Source organism: Zophobas morio, unplaced genomic scaffold (genome assembly GCF_036711695.1).
Source record: "Zophobas morio isolate AGI-343-1 ecotype UQ-CSIRO unplaced genomic scaffold, CSIRO_AGI_Zmor_V1 ptg000008l, whole genome shotgun sequence".
In the NCBI taxonomy this organism is placed as follows: Eukaryota; Metazoa; Arthropoda; class Insecta; order Coleoptera; family Tenebrionidae; genus Zophobas; species Zophobas morio.
The window spans coordinates 3365257-3385757 of NW_026972113.1; the positions used below are offsets into that span (position 1 = coordinate 3365257).

A 20501-nucleotide genomic window follows, 5' to 3' on the forward strand; every position below is an offset into this window, starting at 1 on the left:
TTAGCAGGTACTAGCCCCGCCCACCCACCCTCTCTTTTCTTAGAGGGTATATCATTGCCAAAATCAGTTTTATCTTAGCAAAAAATGATCCGCGGATTCTTTGAAATATCTGGAATTATTGGAGTCTAAAATTATGTGTCTTTTTTTCTGGATATGGTTGTTCACAAGGCATTAACATTCCAACAATTACCGATGACGGTGAATAAACTCAGTGTAACAAATTTTAGAATCTCTAGTACCTTTAAAGTGTCAGGAATCACAGCTATCCCAGGAGTATTATAAACATCAAGAAATTTTAAACTTTCTGGTATCTCCAGAACATTTATGTATATCCTTTAAAACTCTGAAATTCCTGAAAGTATATAAGATAGACAAAGCTTCAGTCAGCGTCGGAAAGCAAATTATACAAATGAAATTATCCACATTGTCAATGGCCTTATAACTTTATTTAAGCTAGCTGTTTTATATTTATACGGTATTTTAACTTTTAACTTTATTCCTCCGTGATCTGAAAGTGAAGGATCAACTGAACTTATCCTACTCAAGCGTTGTCTAGACAACTCTTCATTCTGGTCGAAAAATTTCCAAGAGATTGTAACTCGCAACCAATTTATACCAATTTTCTTATTGCCAAGTAAAAACGGCACTTTATCCAAATAAACCATTAATACTGTTTCCAGCATTCTTATCTACTCTTTCAATAGTTCGTTCCGTGTGAAAAACGCGCCTTAGCGCTCCCTAAATCTGCATGTCGCGCCTCCCCGCCCGAAATCTATTAAACCACCCTTAATAACGCCTGAAAAGGTGCGCCAAAAAAAGATTGATGACATTTCCTATCCGCAAGAACTCAGGTCATCGTCCTGAAAAACAGATTCCATCAAAAACTTCGACAATAACTCGTCGCAAACTCCAAACAACAAACACTACCCTTGCACTTGCCAATCACCCCAATAATTTAAATCGCCGCATCACCGTGCCCGCAAAAATGAAAACTCGTATTTTTTTACATCCGGATTCGGATTAATGGGGTTGTTGGGAGCAGCTGACGTCATCAAATTTTTATGGCCGCGCCGTACGAACGCCCAGTCGCATTTTGTTCTTGTAATTGCGGCGATTTTCCGAAATGGATTCGGCGGATTTTTAAAGTTTGAGGAGCCGGAGAGAATTAATTAAGGGATTTAATTTGTGAACAATAGTGGCGCAGGCGAAGTGGAAAAATCGGTCCGATAGGCCCGAGTTTTCGTGACTAATTTCAAGAATGGGGAAGTTTGTACAAATCGAAAGATTAATGTTCGGTACGAGGCTTAGGGAAAAGGCAATAACAAGCTATCGAGGCTATCGGATTTTATTGCATGGGAAAAGCTTGAAAGCTGGACGGGGTTCATTTTTGATAAGTGGCGATTAAAGCTGAAACGTTTAATACATAGTTGAGATATTTTTACTTAAACATAATCGACGAGTGAAAATATTTCATCCGTCACACACTCCCACCAATATTTATCCTCCAGTTAATTAACCCCCTTCCACGAGATTAATGTTTTCTCTCCCCACACGTTGTTTCAGCTGCTTCCAGCACAAACATCACCCATTTTCCACATTATATGCAAACTCAAGTCTCAGCTCGGAATTCCGAGCCCCAATCTCGGCAATGCGATTACTGCAGAATTTAAGCTCTGGACTCTGCCCGAGCCTAAAGAAAGTGAATTTAAAGACCCCGACAAAACCAGATAAATATTTATGAGGCCTGAGAAACATCCCCAACTAATTATAGCCCTCGTGGTGTATTTTTCATGAGGCGATTTTTGTCGGAGCCGTGTCAAGAGCTAAATCGATGAAAGAGGATTTTGTTTATTGGGAGATTAAAGGCTTAATTGGCGATATCGGCCGGGGTCAACGTTCGGAACTAAATAAATATAGTGGAGGTGTAGGTGATTCCCGGGAGAGGCTTTGTAGGGTCCGGGTAAACAGAAAAACATCGCTAACAAGAAAGCATTTTCAATGTTAATTTTTGCGCCGCGGACTTGTTTTATGAAAATTTCAATAGTTAGGGGTAGTTTTGCCGGCTTTGCACGATTTCCCCGGGATGGTAATTCCTGATCTATCGCGCATTTCCACCTTCCCATATTCACACTTTACGCGAAATAAAAGCATCGCGTCGTCGTTCCGACAATTTCCTGCAGAAACTCGAACCGGTCGATTGATCGTCGGACTTGAAGAGTGCTCGAACGGATACACTTTGCGTCATTTTACAAAAATGCCGATTATTTCCAGCGCCACATTTGAATGCCGCTTTGGAATAGTTCGTATTTAATTAAACCCGGAGAAAATCGATGCTACCGTTGCAAAACATGTACAATAGTGCGGTATTTTGAGGGAACATGAAGTTGGAAGTTTCGATTCAAAGTTGCATAATTCATGCGGCTGGAAAGTTTTCGTATAAATGTAGGATGTGCAGCGGATCAGGATCGATTGTAACAAGTCGGGTAAAAAATGTGGAAGCAAGTGTGTAGATTTTTTCCCTGGATTTGTGCCAGGGGGACTTCCGGGTGGATTTTATTATAAACTTGATAAAAGATGCAGTGAAGTTGTAGTCCTGGAAATCCCACAGGAAGGACACTAATGACCTAAATTTACTCCTTATCACTGCGGCGTTAAACACGGGACGCGGTACAAGAACTGATATTTAACCCAACGTTAATCATTATAAATGTAGGTTAACTCAACCACGGAATTTATTGGAATTTTAATCGTCTAATTGAATCGGTTTGATTTATCGTCTATTGTAACGGGTGCCCCAGAACACGGGCTGCACCTTTGTTTCAAATGATCCCAACTTCCTGCTTTTTATATCCCGAACGTAAGCGAAGGAAGTATTGTGATCGAGTCCGTCGGCCGAAACCTTGCATGACATCTACAGTACGAAGAAATAGGTCTCCCGTTTCCGTCTGACCGTCTGTCTGTCCGTCTGTCCGTCTGTCCGTCTGTCCGTCCATTGTAAATGGGTTTTACACTGAATAAAATAACATAATAAGTTATGATAAGCATGATACATTTTTAAACAAAATATATCGGGTGTCTGGAAAATGGCGGATTAACTCTCCGCTAAGGTCTTAACAATCAACTGGTAGGTCCGGGAAAAATAGTAAAAAAATTCTTTCTCATATTTTGGTGGAGTTATAATGATTTTAAAATTGGTTCTTTTGTTACGTTTAAACTAAACAACACAATTTTGGGGGACTTTGGTGTTTTATTTTTGGAAAATTCTGACCTGACTTGCTTTTGCGTTAATTTTGGGACCCAGTTTTTTTTTTTGGAAAATTTAAAACAACCTTGAGGTTCTAGGTATTCCTGTTTGGAAAGAATTTGAAAGAGCTTCTAGTGTCTTTTCTTATAATAATTTAATTAAATTTCTTAGAGGATATGCCATTTGCAAAATAGGTCTTATTTTAGCAGGTACTAGCCCCGCCCACCCGCCCTCTTTTTTCTTAGAGGGTATCTCATATGCCAAAATCACTCTTATCTTATCAGGTACTAGCCCCGCCCACCCACCCTCTTTTTCCTTAGCAAGTACCATCCCCGCCAACCCGCCCTCTACCTTCTTAGAAGGATCTCATTAGCCAAAATCAGTCGTTTCTTAGCAGGTATTAGCCCTCTAAGAAAATAAAAGGCGGGTGGGTGGAGCTAGTATTAGCCAAGATAAGACTGATTCTGGCAGACGACATACCTTTTAAGAAAAATAAAGGGAGGGCGGGCGGGGCTAGTACTTGCCAAGATAAAATTGATTTTGTAAAATGATATCCCCTCTACCCGAACTTTTGTTAGAAGGTGTCTTTTGGCAAAATCAGTGTTATCTTAGAAATTACTAGCCCCGCCCACCCGCCCTCTCTTTTCTTAGAAGGTAGCTTATTTGCCAAAATTACTCTTATCTTAGCAGGTATTAACCCCGCCCTCCCGCCCTCTATTTTCTTAGAAGGATCTCATTAGCCAAAATCAGTCTTATCTTAGCAGGTATTAGTCCTTTAAGAAAATAAAAGCCGGGTGGGTGGAGCTAGTACTTGCCAAGATAAGATTGATTTTGGCAGATGACATACCCTCCTTGAAAATAAAGGGTGGGTGGGCGGGGCTAGTACTTGCTAAGATAAAACTGAAATTGCCAAATGGCATACCTTCGAAAAAAATGAAGGGTGGGTGGCCGGGGCCAATAATTGCCAAGGTAAAATTGATTTTGCAAAATGATATCCCCTCTACCCGAAATTTTGTTAGAAGGTATATAATTTGGCAAAATCAGTTTTATCTTAGAAATTACTAGCCCCGCCCACCCGCCCTCTCTTTTCTTAGAGGGTATTTTATTTGCCAAAATTACTCTTATCTTATCAGGTACTAGTCCCGCCCACCCACCCTCTTTTTTCTTTGAAGATATGTCATTTACGCAAATCAGTTTTATCTTAGTAGGTATTAATCCCGCCCACCCGCCCTCTATTTTCTTGGAAGGATCTCATTAGCCAAAATCAGTCTTATCTTGATTTTGGCAGATGAAATACCCTCTAATAAAATAAAGGGTGGGTGGGCGGGGCTAGTTCTTGCTAACTAAATACATTTTCTCGTGGATTTCGAGCTCTAGAACTCATTTCTGGTCCCGTTTTTTTGATAACTCCAACGGTTTTTCCGTAATCGACTGTTGAAATATCGAAATTTTTAGAATTTTTCCAAAAATTCGCATTTCGTACCGATTCTTTCGAAAATGTTGCTCCGTGACCATCGACACGTTATATTTCTGGAATCAGCATGTCGAGATCTTCATCCCTGAAATTTTTCAGAATTTTTAGGCAATGGTCCCACTTTCTTCAAATTTTTGCCAAAATTTGACATTTTCGAAACTTAACTAAATACATTTTGTTGTAGATTTCGAGCTCTAGAACACATTTCCGGTTTTGTTTTTTTGATAACTCCAACGGTTTCTCCGGAATCGACTGTTGAAGTTTCGAAAGATTTAGAAATTTCCAAAAATTCGAATTTCGTACCGATTCTTTCTAAAATGTTGCTCCCGATCCATCCACATGCTATATTTTTGGAATCAGCATGTCGAGATCTACATCCCTGAATTTTTTCAAAATTTTTAGACAACTTTTGTAAAAGTGAAATTTTTCCAGTGGTCCCCCTTTTTTAAATTTTTGACAAAGTTTGACATTTTCGAAACTTAACTAAAAACATTTTCTTGTAGATTTCGAGCTCTAGAACTCATTTCCGGTCCCGATTTTTGATAACTCCAACGGTTTTTCCGGAATCGACTGTTGAAATATCGAAATTTTTAGAAATTTCCAAAAATTCGCATTTCGTACCGATTCTTTCTAAAATGTTGCTCCGTGACCATCGACACGCTATATTTTTGGAATCAGCATGTCGAGATCTACATCCCTGAATTTTTCTCAGAATTTTTAGACAACTTTTGTAAAAGTGAAATTTTTCCAATGGTCCCTCCTTTTTTAAATTTTTGACAAAATTTGGCATTTTCGAAACTTAACTAAATACATTTTGCTGTAGATTTCGAGCTCTACAACTCATTTCCGGTCTCGTTTTTTTGATAATTCCAACGGTTTTTCCGGAATCGACTGTTGAAATATCGAAATTTTTAGAAATTTCCAAAAATTCGCATTTCGTACCGATTCTTTCTAAAATGTTGCTCCGTGACCATCAACACGCTATAGTTTTGGAATCAGCATGTCGAGATCTACGTTCCTGATTTTTTTCAGAATTTTTAGACATCTTTAGTAAAAGTGACATTTTTCCAATGGTCCCCCCTTCTTCAAATTTTTGCCAAAATTTGACATTTTCGAAACTTAACTAAATACATTTTCTTGTAGATTTCGAGCTCTAGAACTCATTTCCGGTCCCGTTTTTTTGATAACTCCAACGGTTTTTCCGAAATCGACAGTTGAAATATCGAAATTTTTAGAAATTTCTAAAAATGCGCATTTCGTACCGATTCTTTCTAAAATGTTGCTCCGTGGCCATCAACACGCTATATTTTTGGAATCAGCGTGTCGAAATCTACATCCCTGAATTTTTTCAGAATTTTTAGACAACTTTTTTTAAAAGTGAAATTGGGTGGGTGGGCGGGGCTAGTACTTGCCAAGAGAAAATTGATTTTGTAAAATGGTATCCCCTCTACCCGAACTTTTGTTAGAAGGTATGTCATTTGGCAAAATCAGTCTTATCTTAGAAATTACTAGCCCCGCCCACCCACCCTCTCTTTTCTTAGAGGGTATCTCATTTGCCAAAATTACTCTTATCTTGTCAGGTACTAGCCCCGCCCACCCACCCTCTTTTTTCTTAGAAGATATGTCATTTGCCAAAATCAGTTTTATCTTAGCAGGTACTAACCCCGCCCACACGCCCTCTAATTTCTTAGAAAGATCTAATTTGCCAAAATCAGTCTTTCTTAGCAGGTAATGTTATAGAGACGGGGTGGGTGGGCGGGGTTAATTATATGTTCTTCTGTAGAGTGAGAATGGAATTTTATATAGAACGTAGGCACCAAAAAAAAAGAAAAAAAAAGAGCTAATCGTAATTTTTTGTTACACTGTTTGCTATAAGATTTATTTCTTATTTCAGATGAACAAAATTAGAGAACGGGTGGGTGGGCGGGGCTATGTTTAACTTTTTCCAACAGAGTCCTTTATAAGAAAGCAGTAGCCCCGCCCACCCACCCCCTCCTCATTCTAGTGACCACTCCTCTTGTTGTTAATTAATACCAATGTTATTATCTTATTAGAATTTTAGACAAATTTGTTAAAGCATTGATGAGAAAATAGATAAATTGTTAAAAAAAATATCTATCAAGTATTAAGCTGGTGTTAAATAAGCATACCGACGTGAGAATTATATTTAAAAACAAAATTATCGATGCTCCTCCCACTTGGCTTGGAGAAGAGGGGCGACGTTTACAATTGTACCTCATTGTGTCTACTTTACGCAATTTATTGGTTTATTATTTAAGTGTAAACACTGACAACAAAGTTTCGAAAAAAAAAAAAAAAATTGTAGAATGAAATTTTGTAAAAAAAATATAATCCTAGATTCTCTGATTTGTTAATTAAAAATTCAACTTCTGTCTCAAAGCCAATAAAATGACTGATCAAAACGGATTAGGGGTGGGTGGGTGGGGCCACTTTTGATTCTAAATCTTAATAAGGTAAGAATTATAATAACATTCAGAATATTTTGTTCAATAGAGGCTTATGAATAATTTTAGTCATTTGCTCTGAGGTGATAAACTCACTCAAATCAAACAAATGTCTACGTGACATTCCTCCGATGTATAAACATCAACATTTTGAACAGCGCATATTGCTCAGATAGCACTATTCCGGTTGATAATATAATATATTTTTGACAATGTCCGTACTTGTGTCGAGGTATTTGTAACGGAAAATAAAATTTATTTCTTTTTAATTTGGTTATTACAAAAATGCGATTTCGTCTTCGACTTCCACTAATTTACGACTTGCAGCCAGGCAGTTACCTGCACAAAGAGCTGCCGTCCCAGTTTTGCATGCAAAATTGATGACGTCATTTCGTAAATTTGCCGAAAAAATACTTTCGACCAAATTATCGAGATTTACACGAATTTAACCTCCCCACCCCCGCAATTACTTGATGAGTTACTATTTCGCTGTTTCCATCATTCCGAGTCTTTACGAGCGACCAATAAAGAGTCATTTACATTTTTATGGGGTAATTGTCTGAATCGATAACGTCTTAGAAAATTCATCTCCTTGACTGAAGAACCTTTGTTGAAATTAAAAATCAAATTGAGCGAAGTTTTATTTCAAGCAACTTCCCCAAGTTTGTATGCGGTGCAAAGTTAGAGGCGACGTTAAAGATTTTTATGGGCGAGCGTAATAACGCAGGTTATTTCCTTCAAGAGTTCTTTTTAGTTTCATGTTCTCACCGGAATTTGCTTGAGTGGAGAATTTCAAATGTATAAACCCAAACAAATCGATCTTTTCCAGTTACACGTGCCGGAAAATTCGCCCACAATTCGTAACGACCTAATTCTGTTCAACGCAGCTTTGCACGCGTTCGCTCAATCGTATTTTGGGGATTTGAATGGACTAACATCGACAAAGCTCGAAAAGAGAGACTCGTGCGGCTGCCGCTACATTATTTGATTCAACACTCAAGACTTCTGGCCTACAGTACTCTCGGTCTTACAAGGAAGCGAAGATCTCGGAATAAAATCGTCCGCGAGTCGCTTAAGCCGTTTTGATTTAATCTAAAATCTCGCGTAAATAATAACGGCGCTGTTAAACTCGTCAAAGAGTTTTTGCCGGCTTTGCCAGCTATACGCGCAAATTGGATCAAGCTCGTTTAGATTTTCCTAAAGGAAAACGGCTCAAAATTCCCTCCCCCGAGATAAAGATAAAGCAAACACAAAGCGCGAAACTTCCAACACTTATCATCGAATTAACTAATTTTCATCACCGATGAAATAAAGCAAACAGAATATTTCGTTTTTTTCGCCCCCGGTTCAACAGCCTTCACCGTCAAAAATATTCCTCGAGGAAACGTCAAATTAATATTACACGCACCACGATAAAATAAAGACGGAACAGGGCATAATCTAGAAGGATCTTGATAAATTATCCTTTTTTATGCGCGCATTCGGCAATATGGATTGATGGATGGCTGGATTTGTTCTCTTTTTGAACATTATAAAGTGCCCCGGAACGAGCGACCAAAAATACATTAGGGCTTGTCTTGCGGGAAGATTGTTTTATGGTCGGATGCGAAATTGGACAGCCAAGGTTGCCGTGTATCAAGTGCTGCATCGTGGCCTTGGGATTCCGGGGCCCTCACCGGAAAATTGCTGCTCTAAATTAATTTCGAGGAGGTTTGACTCCGTCAGTCGGATAATTCGTCATTCCGGATAGGCAACCAGAAATACACCGTATTGGAACAATTTACTTTTTACAAATGTGGTTGTTTCCTGGAAACCTTTACCATTATCCCGTTTTTCTTTGTAAGATGATTTCTCTGTGTCCTACTTCCTCGAGCATCCCTCTTAGACCCATCTCCAACAAGGTCAAGATTTTGGTAAAGAGCTGATTAATGGTCGAACTTCCCCAAGTGACCACTCGACCTCGCATTACCTTAACCTAAAAATCCTACAATTTGTCACCACTAATTAAAATTTCGAGATCGATCGGGTTCTTTCGCTTGTTCTGTGTCTCCCCGATGACGGATCGCTCGCTTCCATCTTTAATTTGTTGGGTAAATCGCTGCAAATCTGCTTTTTGATAGCAGTCATTAAGGGTGGTAGCGTGCATCAACCCCTCGACCTACTAAATGCATTACCCTTAATAAATCAGCTGATGGTTGCAATTTGAGGGTAGGCGCATACACGTGACCAACTTTTTCACCAGGTCAGTCGAAAGCAGGTCAGGACTCGGGTCAGGACGTTGAACCACTTCGTCTTGTGCCAGGTAGGAACGAAAGTGCACGGGGAATTATGTAAATCGTGCATCGTTGCGAATGTAATTGAATAATTGAAGGGGGGAACGAATATTTGAATTCCAAATGGGGCAGATCGATACCCGGAATTTCAAAATCGACAAACTAAGTAAGTACATTTATTGTGGCGATCTTTCTATCACTAAAGACTGAAAAGCAATTTCGGTGGAATTTTTCCCAAAGCCACCTGTTAGCCCCACCCCGGCTAGGCAAGCTTCCAAAATCGATAACGACATCTCAATTTCCACCCAAACTTCTGTTTTCGGTAATTAAAACTGCCCCAACGACTCTGTGGAGTTTTGACAAACGTTTATTTTCCTCGCGAGGACTCTAGTGCACTTTATTTATCAGCGATGGGCCCGAGATGTATCGGATTGCCTCGAGACAATGTGGCTCCAAGGGTGCACGAGTTAAGGGGTTGTCGAACTCTGGCCCTTGAGATGCAATTTTTGTTTCGGTCGTCGCTCCCGAGGGTTGTAAATTTTCTGCGAGATTAATTGCGTCGATATATGGACGGGTGGTGCATCCCACTCCTGACGCTTTTATTATGTGACATTTATTAGAAGTTTGATACAGGTCAATTGGCTTACGTGGGGGTGGCGCGGGAAGGGTTGATTGATGCAGTTATTAAACTGGTCGGGGGTGGGAAATGGTCGTTAAATATTTCAACGGCTGTAGCTGGCTTGTTGGGAGTGGAGTGGTTGTAGAACTCGGGTTGTTGTGTTTGGATGCCACTAAATATTCGCTGTGTTTTTTGTTAAGTTTTTACAATTGCAAGTTGAAATATAGAAAACATCGAATTAAAAAAATTACACAAATGTACCTAGATAAATTTCCTTCTATAATTTGCTTTATGACGTTGATTAATTCTTTAATTATCACGACCAGATACCAAAATTAGAGATTTAAGATTCCAGTGATTTCAGGCATTTCAGAGAGAATATATTTTAAAGGGCACAAATAAAGTTCCAGAGGTAGTAGAAAGTTCAAAGCTTCTTGAAGTTTCTAAAATTTATTACATTGAGATTGTCACTCTCCGAGGTTTTAGGGATTCAGAAATTCCAGAAATCCAACATATTCTTGAAAACTAGAGATCTTGGAGAATTAGATATCCTAGAGATTTTAAAATCATGAAAATAAAAGAGGATCCAAAAGATCTAGATAACCAGAATTTCTAAAGTGCGGTTCTAGAGATTCTAGAAATTGTAGATTTATTTATGGTCGAAGAGATACTAAAAATTTTAGATAACCTAAAATTGCTATAAATCCTCGATATTTTAAAGATCCTAGGAATCCTAGAATCTCAGAAATTATAGAGGCACTAAATACCATAGAAATATTTCTTTCTTTTGAATAACAATTTCTGGAAATATTTCATCTCATTAGCGAAATTAACTTTAATCACACAGACTCAGAGATTCCGGAGATTCTTAAGTATTATGCGATCCTAAAAACTATGTAGGTTTTAAAAATTCTAGATACTTCGACGATTCCGCAGAATTTGGAAATTCTAGAAACTCCAGAGATCTGACCGAGCTTTTAGAGACTCAGAAATTCCAGAAATTAAACATATTCTTGAAAACTAGATACCTTATAGACTTAGATATGCTAGAGATTTTAAATATCGTGAAAATAAAAGAGAATCCAAAAATTCTGGATATCCAGAATTTCTAAAGTTCGGTTCTAGAGATTCTAGAAACTGTCGAAGAGATATAAAAATTTTAGATAACCTAAAGTGCTATAAATCCTCGATATTATAAAGATCCTAGGAATCCCAGAACCTCAGAAATTCTAGAGGCATTAGATATCATAGAAATATTTCCTTTTTTGAATAACAATTTCTGGAAATATATCATATCATCAGGGAAACTAACATTAATCATACAAAGACTCAGAGATTCCAGAGATTTTTGGGCATTTTGAAATTATAGAGACTATATATTCCAAGAATTCTATATATTTCAGAGATTCTGCAGAATTTGGAAATTCTAGAAACTCCAGAAACTTAACCGAGGTTTTAGAGATTCAGAAATTCCAAAAATTCAACATATTCTTAAAAACTGGAGCTCTCAGAGATTTAGATATGCTAGAGATTTTAAAGATCGTGAAATTAAAAAAGAATTAAAAAAATCTGGATATCTAGAATTTTTAAAGTTCGGTCCTAGAGATTCTAGAAATTGTCGAAGAGATACTAAAAATTTTAGATAATCTAAAAATGCTATAAATCCTCGATATTTTAAAGATCCTAGGAATTCCAGAACCTCAGAAATTCTAGAGGCATTAGATATCATAAAAATATTTCTTTTTTTGAATAACAATTTCTGGAAATATATCATCTCGTCAAGGAAACTAACATTAATCATACAAAGACTCAGAGATTCCAGAGATTTTTGGGCATTTTCAAATTCTAGAGACTATGTAGATTCCAAGAATTCTAGATATGTCAGAAATTCTGCAGAATTTGGAAATTCTAGAAATTACAGAGACTTGACCGAGGCTTTTGAGATTCAGAAATTCCAGAAATCCAACATATTCTTGAAAACTGGAGATCCTAGAGATTTAGATATCCTAGAGATTTTAAAGATCGTGAAAATAAAAGAGAATAAAAAAAATCTGGACATCCCGAATTTCTAAATTTCGATTCTAGAGATTCTAGAAATTCTCGAAGAGATACTAAAAATTTTGGATAATCTAAAAATGCTATAAATCTTCGATATTGTAAAGATCCTAGGAATCTCAGAACCTCAGAAATTCTAGAGGCATTAGATATCATAGAAATATTTCCTTTTTTAAATAACAATTTCTGGAAATATATCATGTCATCAGGGAAACTAACATTAATCATACAAAGACTCAGAGATTCCAGAGATTTTTGGGCATTTTGAAATTATAGAGACTATATATTCCAAGAATTCTATATATTTCAGAGATTCTGCAGAATTTGGAAATTCTAGAAACTCCAGAAACTTAACCGAGGTTTTAGAGATTCAGAAATTCCAAAAATCCAACATATTCTTAAAAACTGGAGCTCTCAGAGATTTAGATATGCTAGAGATTTTAAAGATCGTGAAATTAAAAAAGAATTCAAAAAGTCTGGATATCTAGAATTTTTAAAGTTCGGTCCTAGAGATTCTAGAAATTATCGAAGAGATACTAAAAATTTTAGATAATCTAAAAATGCTATAAATCCTCGAAATTTTAAAGATCCTAGGAATTCAGAGATTCCAGAGATTTTTGGGCATTTTGAAATTCTAGAGACTATGTAGATTCCAAGAATTCTAGATATGTCAGAAATTCTGCAGAATTTGGAAATTCTAGATAACTTAAAAATGCTATAAACCTTCGATTTGTAAAGATCCTAGGAATCCCAGAACCTCAGAAATTCTAGAGGCATTAGATATCATAGAAATATTTCTTTTTTGAATAACAATTTCTGGAAATATATCATCTCGTCAGGGAAACTAACATTAATCATACAAAGACTCAGAAATTCCAGAGATTTTTGGGCATTTTGAAATTATAGAGACTATATACATAGATTCCAAGAATTCTAGATATTTCAGAGATTCTGCAGAATTTGGAAATTCTAGAAACTCCAGAGATTTGACCGAGGTTTTGGAGATTCAGAAACTGCAGAAATCCAACATATTCTTGAAAACTGGAGATCTTAGAGATTTACATATGCTGAAATTTTAAAGATCGTGAAAATAAAAGAGAATCCAAAAATTCTGGATATCCATAATTTCTAATGTTCGGTTCTAGAGATTCTAGAAATTGTCGAAGAGATACCAAAAATTTTAGATAACTTAAAAATGCTATAAATTCTCGATATTTAAAGATCCTAGGAATCCCAGAACCTCAGAAATTCTAGAGGCATTAGATATCATAGAATATTTCTTTTTTGAATAACAATTTCTGGAAATATATCATCTCATCGGGGAAACTAACATTATTCATAAAAAGATTCAGAGATTCCAGAGATTTTTGGGAATTTTGAAATTCTAGACACTATGTAGATTCCAAGAATTCTAGATATTTCAGAGATTCTGAAGAATTTGGAAATTCTAGAAACTCCAGAGACTTGACCGAGGTTTTAGAGATTCAGAAACTGCAAAAATCCAACATATTCTTGAAAACTGGAGATCTTAGATAGTTAGATATGCTGAAATTTTAAAGATCGTGAAAATTAAAGAGAATCCAAAAAATGTGGATATTTAGAATTTCTAAAGTTCGGTTCTAGAGATTCTAGAAATCGTCGAAGAGATACTAAAAATTTTAGATAACTTAAAAATACTATAAATCTTCGATTTGTAAAGATCCTAGGAATCCCAGAACCTCAGAAATCCTAGAGGTATTAGATATCATAGAAATATTTCTTTTTTGAATAACAATTTCTAGAAATATATCATCTCATCAGGGAAACTAACATTAATCATACAAAGACTCAGAGATTCCAGAGATTTTTGGGCATTTTGAAATTACAGAGACTATATACATAGATTCCAAGAATTCTAGATATTTCAGAGATTCTACAGAATTTGGAAATTCTAGAAACTCCAGAGATTTGACCGAGGTTTTAGAGATTCAAAAATTCCAGAAATCCAACATATTCTTAAAAACTGGAGAACTCAAAGATTTAGATATGCTAGAGATTTTAAAGATTGTGAAAATAAAAAAGAATTCAAAAAATCTGGATATCTAGAAGTTCTAAAGTTCGGTTCTAGAGATTCTAGAAATTGTCGAAGAGATACTAAAAATTTTAGATTATCTAAAAATGCTATAAATCTTCGATATTGTAAAGATCCTAGGAATCCCAGAACCTCAGAAATTCTAGAGGCATACGATATCATAGAAATATCTCTTTTTTTGAATAACAATTTCTGGAAATATATCATCTCATCAGGGAAACTAACATTAATCATACGAAGACCCATAGATTCCAGAGATTTTTTGCATTTTGAAATTCTAGAGACCATGTAGATTCCAAAAGTTCTAGATATTTCAGAGATTCCGCAGAATTTGGAAACTCTAGAAACTCCAGAGACTTGACCGAGGTTTTTGAGATTCAGAAATTCCAGAAATCCAACATATTCTTGAAAACTGGAGATCTTAGAGATTTAGATAAGCTAGAGATTTTAAAGATCCTGAAAATAAAAGAGAATCAAAAAAATCTGGACATCCCGAATTTCTAAATTTGGGTTCTAGAGGTTCTAGAAATTGTCGAAGAGGTACTAAAAATTCTAGATTATCTAAAAATGCTATAAATCTTCGATATTGTAAAGATCGTAGGAATCCCAGAACCTCAGAAATTATAGGAGCACTAGATATGTCATAGAAATATTTCTTTTTTTGAATAACAATTTCTGGAAATATATCATCTCATCAGGGAAACTAACATTAATCATACGAAGACTCAGAGAGTTCAGAGATTTTTGGGCATTTTGAAATTCTAGAGTATCTGTAGATTCCAAGAATTCTAGATATTTCAGAGATTCTCCAGAATTTGGAAATTCTAGAAATTACAAAGACTTGACCGAGGTTTTTCAGATTCAGAAATTCCAGAAATCCAACATATTCTTGAAAACTAGAGATCTTAGAGATTTAGATATCCTAGAGATTTTAAAATCGTGAAAATTAAAGAGAATCCAAAAGTTCTAGATAACCAGAATTTCTAAAATTCTGTTCTAGAGATTCTAGAAATTGTAGATTTATTTATGGTCGAAGAGATACTAAATTTTTTTAATAACCTAAAAATGCTATAAATCCTCGATATTTTAAAGATCCTACAAATCCCAGAATCTCAGAAATTATAGATACACTAGATACCATAGAAATATGTCTTTCTTTTGAATAACAATTTCTGGAAATATTTCATAATATTATGGAAACTAACGTTAATCTCACAAAGATTCAGAGATTCCAGAGATTCTTGAGTATTTTGCGATTCTAGAGATTATGTTCCGCAGAATTTGGAAATTCTAGAAACTCCAGAGACTTAACCGAGGTTTTATGGATTCAGAAATTCCAGAAATCCAACATATTCTTAAAAACTAGGGATCTTAGAGATTTAGATATCCTAGAGATTTTAAAATCGTGAAAATAAAAGAGAATCCAAAAGTTCTAGACAACCAGAATTTATAAAATTCGGTTCTAGAGATTCTAGAAATTGTAGATTTATTTATGTCGAAGAGAAACTAAAAATTTTAGATAACCGAAAATTGCTACAAATCCTCGATATTTTAAAGATCCTAGGAATCCTAGAATCTCAGAAATTATAGAGGCCTAAATACCATAGAAATATTTCTTTCTTTTGAACAACAATTTCTGGAAATATTTCATCTCATTAGGGAAACTAACATTAATCGCACAAAAACTCAGAGATTTCAGAGATTCTTGAGAATTTTGCGATTCTAGAGACTTATGTAGGTTCCAAGAATTCTAGATACTTCGGCGATTCCGCAGAAATTGGAAATTCTAGAAACTCTAGAGATTTGACAGAGGTTTTAGAGATTCAGAAATGCCAGATATCATAGAAATATGTTTTTTTTGAATAACAATTTCTGGAAATATATCATCTCGTCAGGGAAACTAACATTAATCATACAAAAACTCCAAGAATTCTAGATATTTCAGAGATTCTGCAGAATTTGGAAATTCTAGGATTTACAGCGATTGGACCGAGGTTTTACAGATTCAGAGATTATAAAAATTCATTATATTCTTGAAAACTAGAGATCTTAGAGATTTAGGTACTAACGCCGCCCACCCGCCCTCTATTTTATTACAGGGATCTCATTTCCCAAATCAGTTTTATCTTAACAGGTACTAGCCCCGCCCACCCACCCTCTTTTTCTTATAGGATATGTCATTTGCCAAAATCAGTCTTATCTTAGCAGGTACTAGCCCCGCCCACCCATCCTCTCTTTTCTTAGAGGATCTCATTTGCCAAAATCAGTCTTATCCTAGCTAGTAGTTGCTAAGTTAAAACTGATTTTGGCAAATGAAATACCCTCTAAGAAAAGAGTGGGCGGGTGTGCGGGGCTAGTACCTCTTAGGATAAGACTGTTTTGGCAAATGAGAGTCCTCTACGAAAATAGAGGGGGGTAGGCGGGGTTAGTAGTTGTTAATCTAAGATCGATTTTGGCAAATGACATTCTCTAAGAAAATAGAAGGGCGGGTGGGCGGGGTTAGTACCTAGAAAGAAAAGACTGATTTTAGCAAATGACGTATTCTCTAAGAAATTTAATTAAATTATTATAAGAAAAGACACTAGAGGCTCCAAAGCATTTTCAAATTCTTTCCAGTCAGGAATACCTAGAACCTCAAGATTGTTTTAAATTAAAAAAAACGGGGTACCAAAATGAACTCAAAAACAGGTTAGGTCAGAATTTTCCAAAAATAGAACACCAAAGTCGGCCAAAATTGTTTGAAATAATTTTAATAGAATATCAAATGAATTTTAGACATTTTGTGATCACAGAGACGCTAAAAATTTTAGGTAAAAATGTTATAAATCCGTGATAACAATTTTTGGAAATATATTATCTCATCAGGGAAACAAACGTTAACAAACCTCGGTCCAGTTTATGGAGACTTTTTTTTTAAGATTCAGAGAATCCAAAAATTCATTGTACTCTTCAAGAGAGATTTTACTAAATTCCCCCTCCCAAATGTCAGACTGGAATTCAATACTTAGAAATAGGTTTTATTTATTATTAAAAGACAGCAGTCACTTTCGACAATTTCACCCAAGGTATTTTTTCCGCTCGAAATAGCTCCGGGTACTTTGCAACCTTCTCCATTCGCAATAAGCCCCCTAAGCCCCCCGCAGCTTGCCGCCCCCATTAAAACCTTTTATTGGCATCCCTTCTTCGGCACCCCGATCACATCCACTCCCAAACTAATTATTCCCTCTTTCCGTATTTTTTCTCCTTCTTGCACGTAACCGGGCGTAAAACACGCGTCAAACCCGATCATAATATCGCCCAAATCAATCACATATATCCGAAAGCTGCCATTTATAATCTCGGCACGGCAAATTCCACATTGATCGACGCTAGCGTACATGGTTAGAATCCTCCAGAGTCTAGTTTTACCAGTCAACAAATAAGTTCCGAGCTGATTTAGACGTGGAATTGTCCCGACAAGACGGGGACATTTATCTTGAGCATTGATCTGGTTGTGTTATGGTATTATGGAGAAAGCGAGAGCAATTTCCGTTAGCACAATGGCGTATGGGACATGATATGCAAGAATGTAGCAAGGGAAATGGGGTCATGTGTCTCTGGAAGTCGGAAAAAATGTGTAACGTGAAGGAAAAACTCAACGGGGTAGACGCTGTCAACACCTGAAAATCATAACTGACAGTTAATCTGCGTCAAAAAGGAAAATATATCAATTTGCGGAACGTCTAACTCGTTACGCGTTCTCTCCGCCAAGTTGATGACGCCATCGCGTAAATAATTTCTTTCATTACTTAAATCCTCCCGCAATCAAACCGCCTATAAATCCTCCCTCTGACACATTAGTTTGTACGCCGTCCCCTAAATTACAGCCCCTAATAGATTCCAACAATCACGATCGAATCATAAATTACGTTATTTAGGTTAGGAAAATATCGACGATTGACCGAACAAATCCACAACAGGGACGATATTTTATTAACGCCAGAGAATCCCGTTTTGCAGTCGACGCAAGAAAAAAGCCCGGTGCCACCTGTTCGCCTCCCATCGTCTATAAATAAATGGGTCACGTCCCATATAGCCGGAATTTTTGGCCTGGATTATCCCGGAAGCATTTAAATTGGGCTTTCGACGACTTTAGGCATTTATCGATCTGCAGGTGAGCTATTATTTGTGAATCTTACCGGTGCGCTCACGGCGCGTATTAATATTTAATGGGTGAGAAAGTAGGGCAGGAGGTAGGACGGTGACCTAGTATGGGCAGGTTGGAGTAACGACCCGGTGGGCTTGCATTTTGGAATGTGGAAGAAATCGATTGGAGGTGATAAGGCGGCGGGGGTTGGAGTAGTCCGGCGCATCCGCCAGAATTTTAACACAGTAGTATGGAACATTTTTAGTGATCCATCAATTTATTTTAAAGCTTTATTACTATTTCATTCGGGTTTTAAAGCTTCGTTTACTTAATCGAAAAGTTTTGGTGTAATAAGTATTTATTCTGCTTTCCGATTTTTTTCAGCTTTACTTTATGCATTTTTTTTTTGCAGTTTATTATCTAATAAATGTTTTTTTATATTTATTTTTATTTAATTTTCTTTAATGTATAGATTTTTCCTTCGTTTTTAATTTTTTTTTACACTTTGTGTGTCCCTTTTTCTTATCTCAAGTTTATTTTTGATATATTCTATTTCTCCTAATTCATTAAGTTAATTAATTTCGCAAGTTGTGTATTTTAAGTTTTATTGTGCTTTGTATTATAAAAATTGTCTTTTGATATTTATTTAAATTTTTTGTTTGTCTTTTCCTTTCATCTTCTTTTCTATTGTCCACATTTTCAGCACTAGTTCTCCATCTATGTTTACCTTACCTTTTGATCTCTCTAAGGAATCTAAGGAATCTAAAGGGTCTAAGGGACCTAAGGAATCTATGGAATCGAACGGATCTAACGGATCTAACGGATCTAAGAGATCTAAAGTATCTAAAGGATATAAAGGATCCAAAGGATCCAAAGGATCTAAGAGATCTAAGGGATCTAGGGGATCTAAGGAGGATCTAAGGGATCTAAAAAATATAAGGAATTTAAGGAATCTAAAGAATCTAAGGAATCTAACGAATCCAACGAATCTAACGAATCTAAGGAGTCTAATGCGTCTAAAGAGCCTAAAGAATCTAAGGAATCTAAGAAATCTAAGGGGTCGAAGGGGTAGAAGGGGTCGAAAGTGTCGAAGAGGTCGAAGAGGTCGAAGGGGTCCAAGGAGTCCAAGGAGTCCAAAGAGTCCAAGGAGTCCAACGAATCCAAATAATCCAAAGATCTACAGGATCTCAGGGATCTAAGGGGGATCTAAGGAATATAAGAGATCTAAGGGATCTAAGGGGGATCTAAAGGATTTAAGGAATCTAACGAATTTAACGAATCTCACGAATCTAAGAAACCTAAGGAATCTAAGGGGTCTAAACGATCTCAGGGATCTAAGAGATCTAAGGGATCTAATGCAGATCTAAGGAATCTAAAAAATCTAAATAATCTAAAGACTCCAAAGAATTCAAAGAATCCAAAGAATCCAGAACATTCAAAGAAGCCAAAGAATCAAAAGAATTCAAAGAATCCAAAGAATCTAAAAAAATCTAGAATCTACAGATCTTAGAGGTCATGGAGAGGCTAGAGAACGTAAACCGTATCAACAGTTTAGAGGTTTGAAAATCTAAAGAATCTAGAGGATCTAATAGAAACCATAGAAAGCCTAAAAAGTCCAGAGAAACTAGAGAGCATAGAGCTGTTAAAGGGTACATTTTCGGGATTCTAGGGCTTCTGGATTCTTCTAGTCTAGAGGCTTTCTAGATTATATCCTTTCTCTAAACTCTATATTCTCTGAAAGCTCTAAATTCTTCAACACTCACTGGATTTGATAGGCCTTTAAATTGGATAGACGCTCGAGGCTTTCTACTCTAGACCCTTTAAACTCTTTAGATTCTTTAGAGTCTAGAGAAGATACATGTATACATAGCGTATAATCTATGTTAATCTAGATAATCTAAAATATCTAGATTAACATACAATTGTGGATAATTTGTAGATGGTCTATATTTTTTGTATTTTCCAGATTTCCTAGTCTTTTTAGGTTTTATAAAGTTTTTGGGCTATCTGAACTTCTTTGAGTATATAAATTGTCTTGATCGTCTGTATCCTATGGACTCTCTAAGCTATATCGATATCATTGACTCCTAGTTTTCTCAGGATCCCTAAAAAACTCGGGACTTTCCAGGCTTTCGATTCTTTAAAGCCTTTAGTCTTTAGACCCTTTGGCCTCT

General features: G+C 36.3%; 1 protein-coding gene across 1 annotated transcript in view; it reads left to right on the plus strand.

Annotated features, from left to right (window-relative positions):
- LOC135125074 (neuropeptide SIFamide receptor-like) overlaps positions 1-20501 on the plus strand; it is a 123358-nt gene that overhangs the window by 9464 nt on the left and 93393 nt on the right. The window lies entirely within an intron of this gene.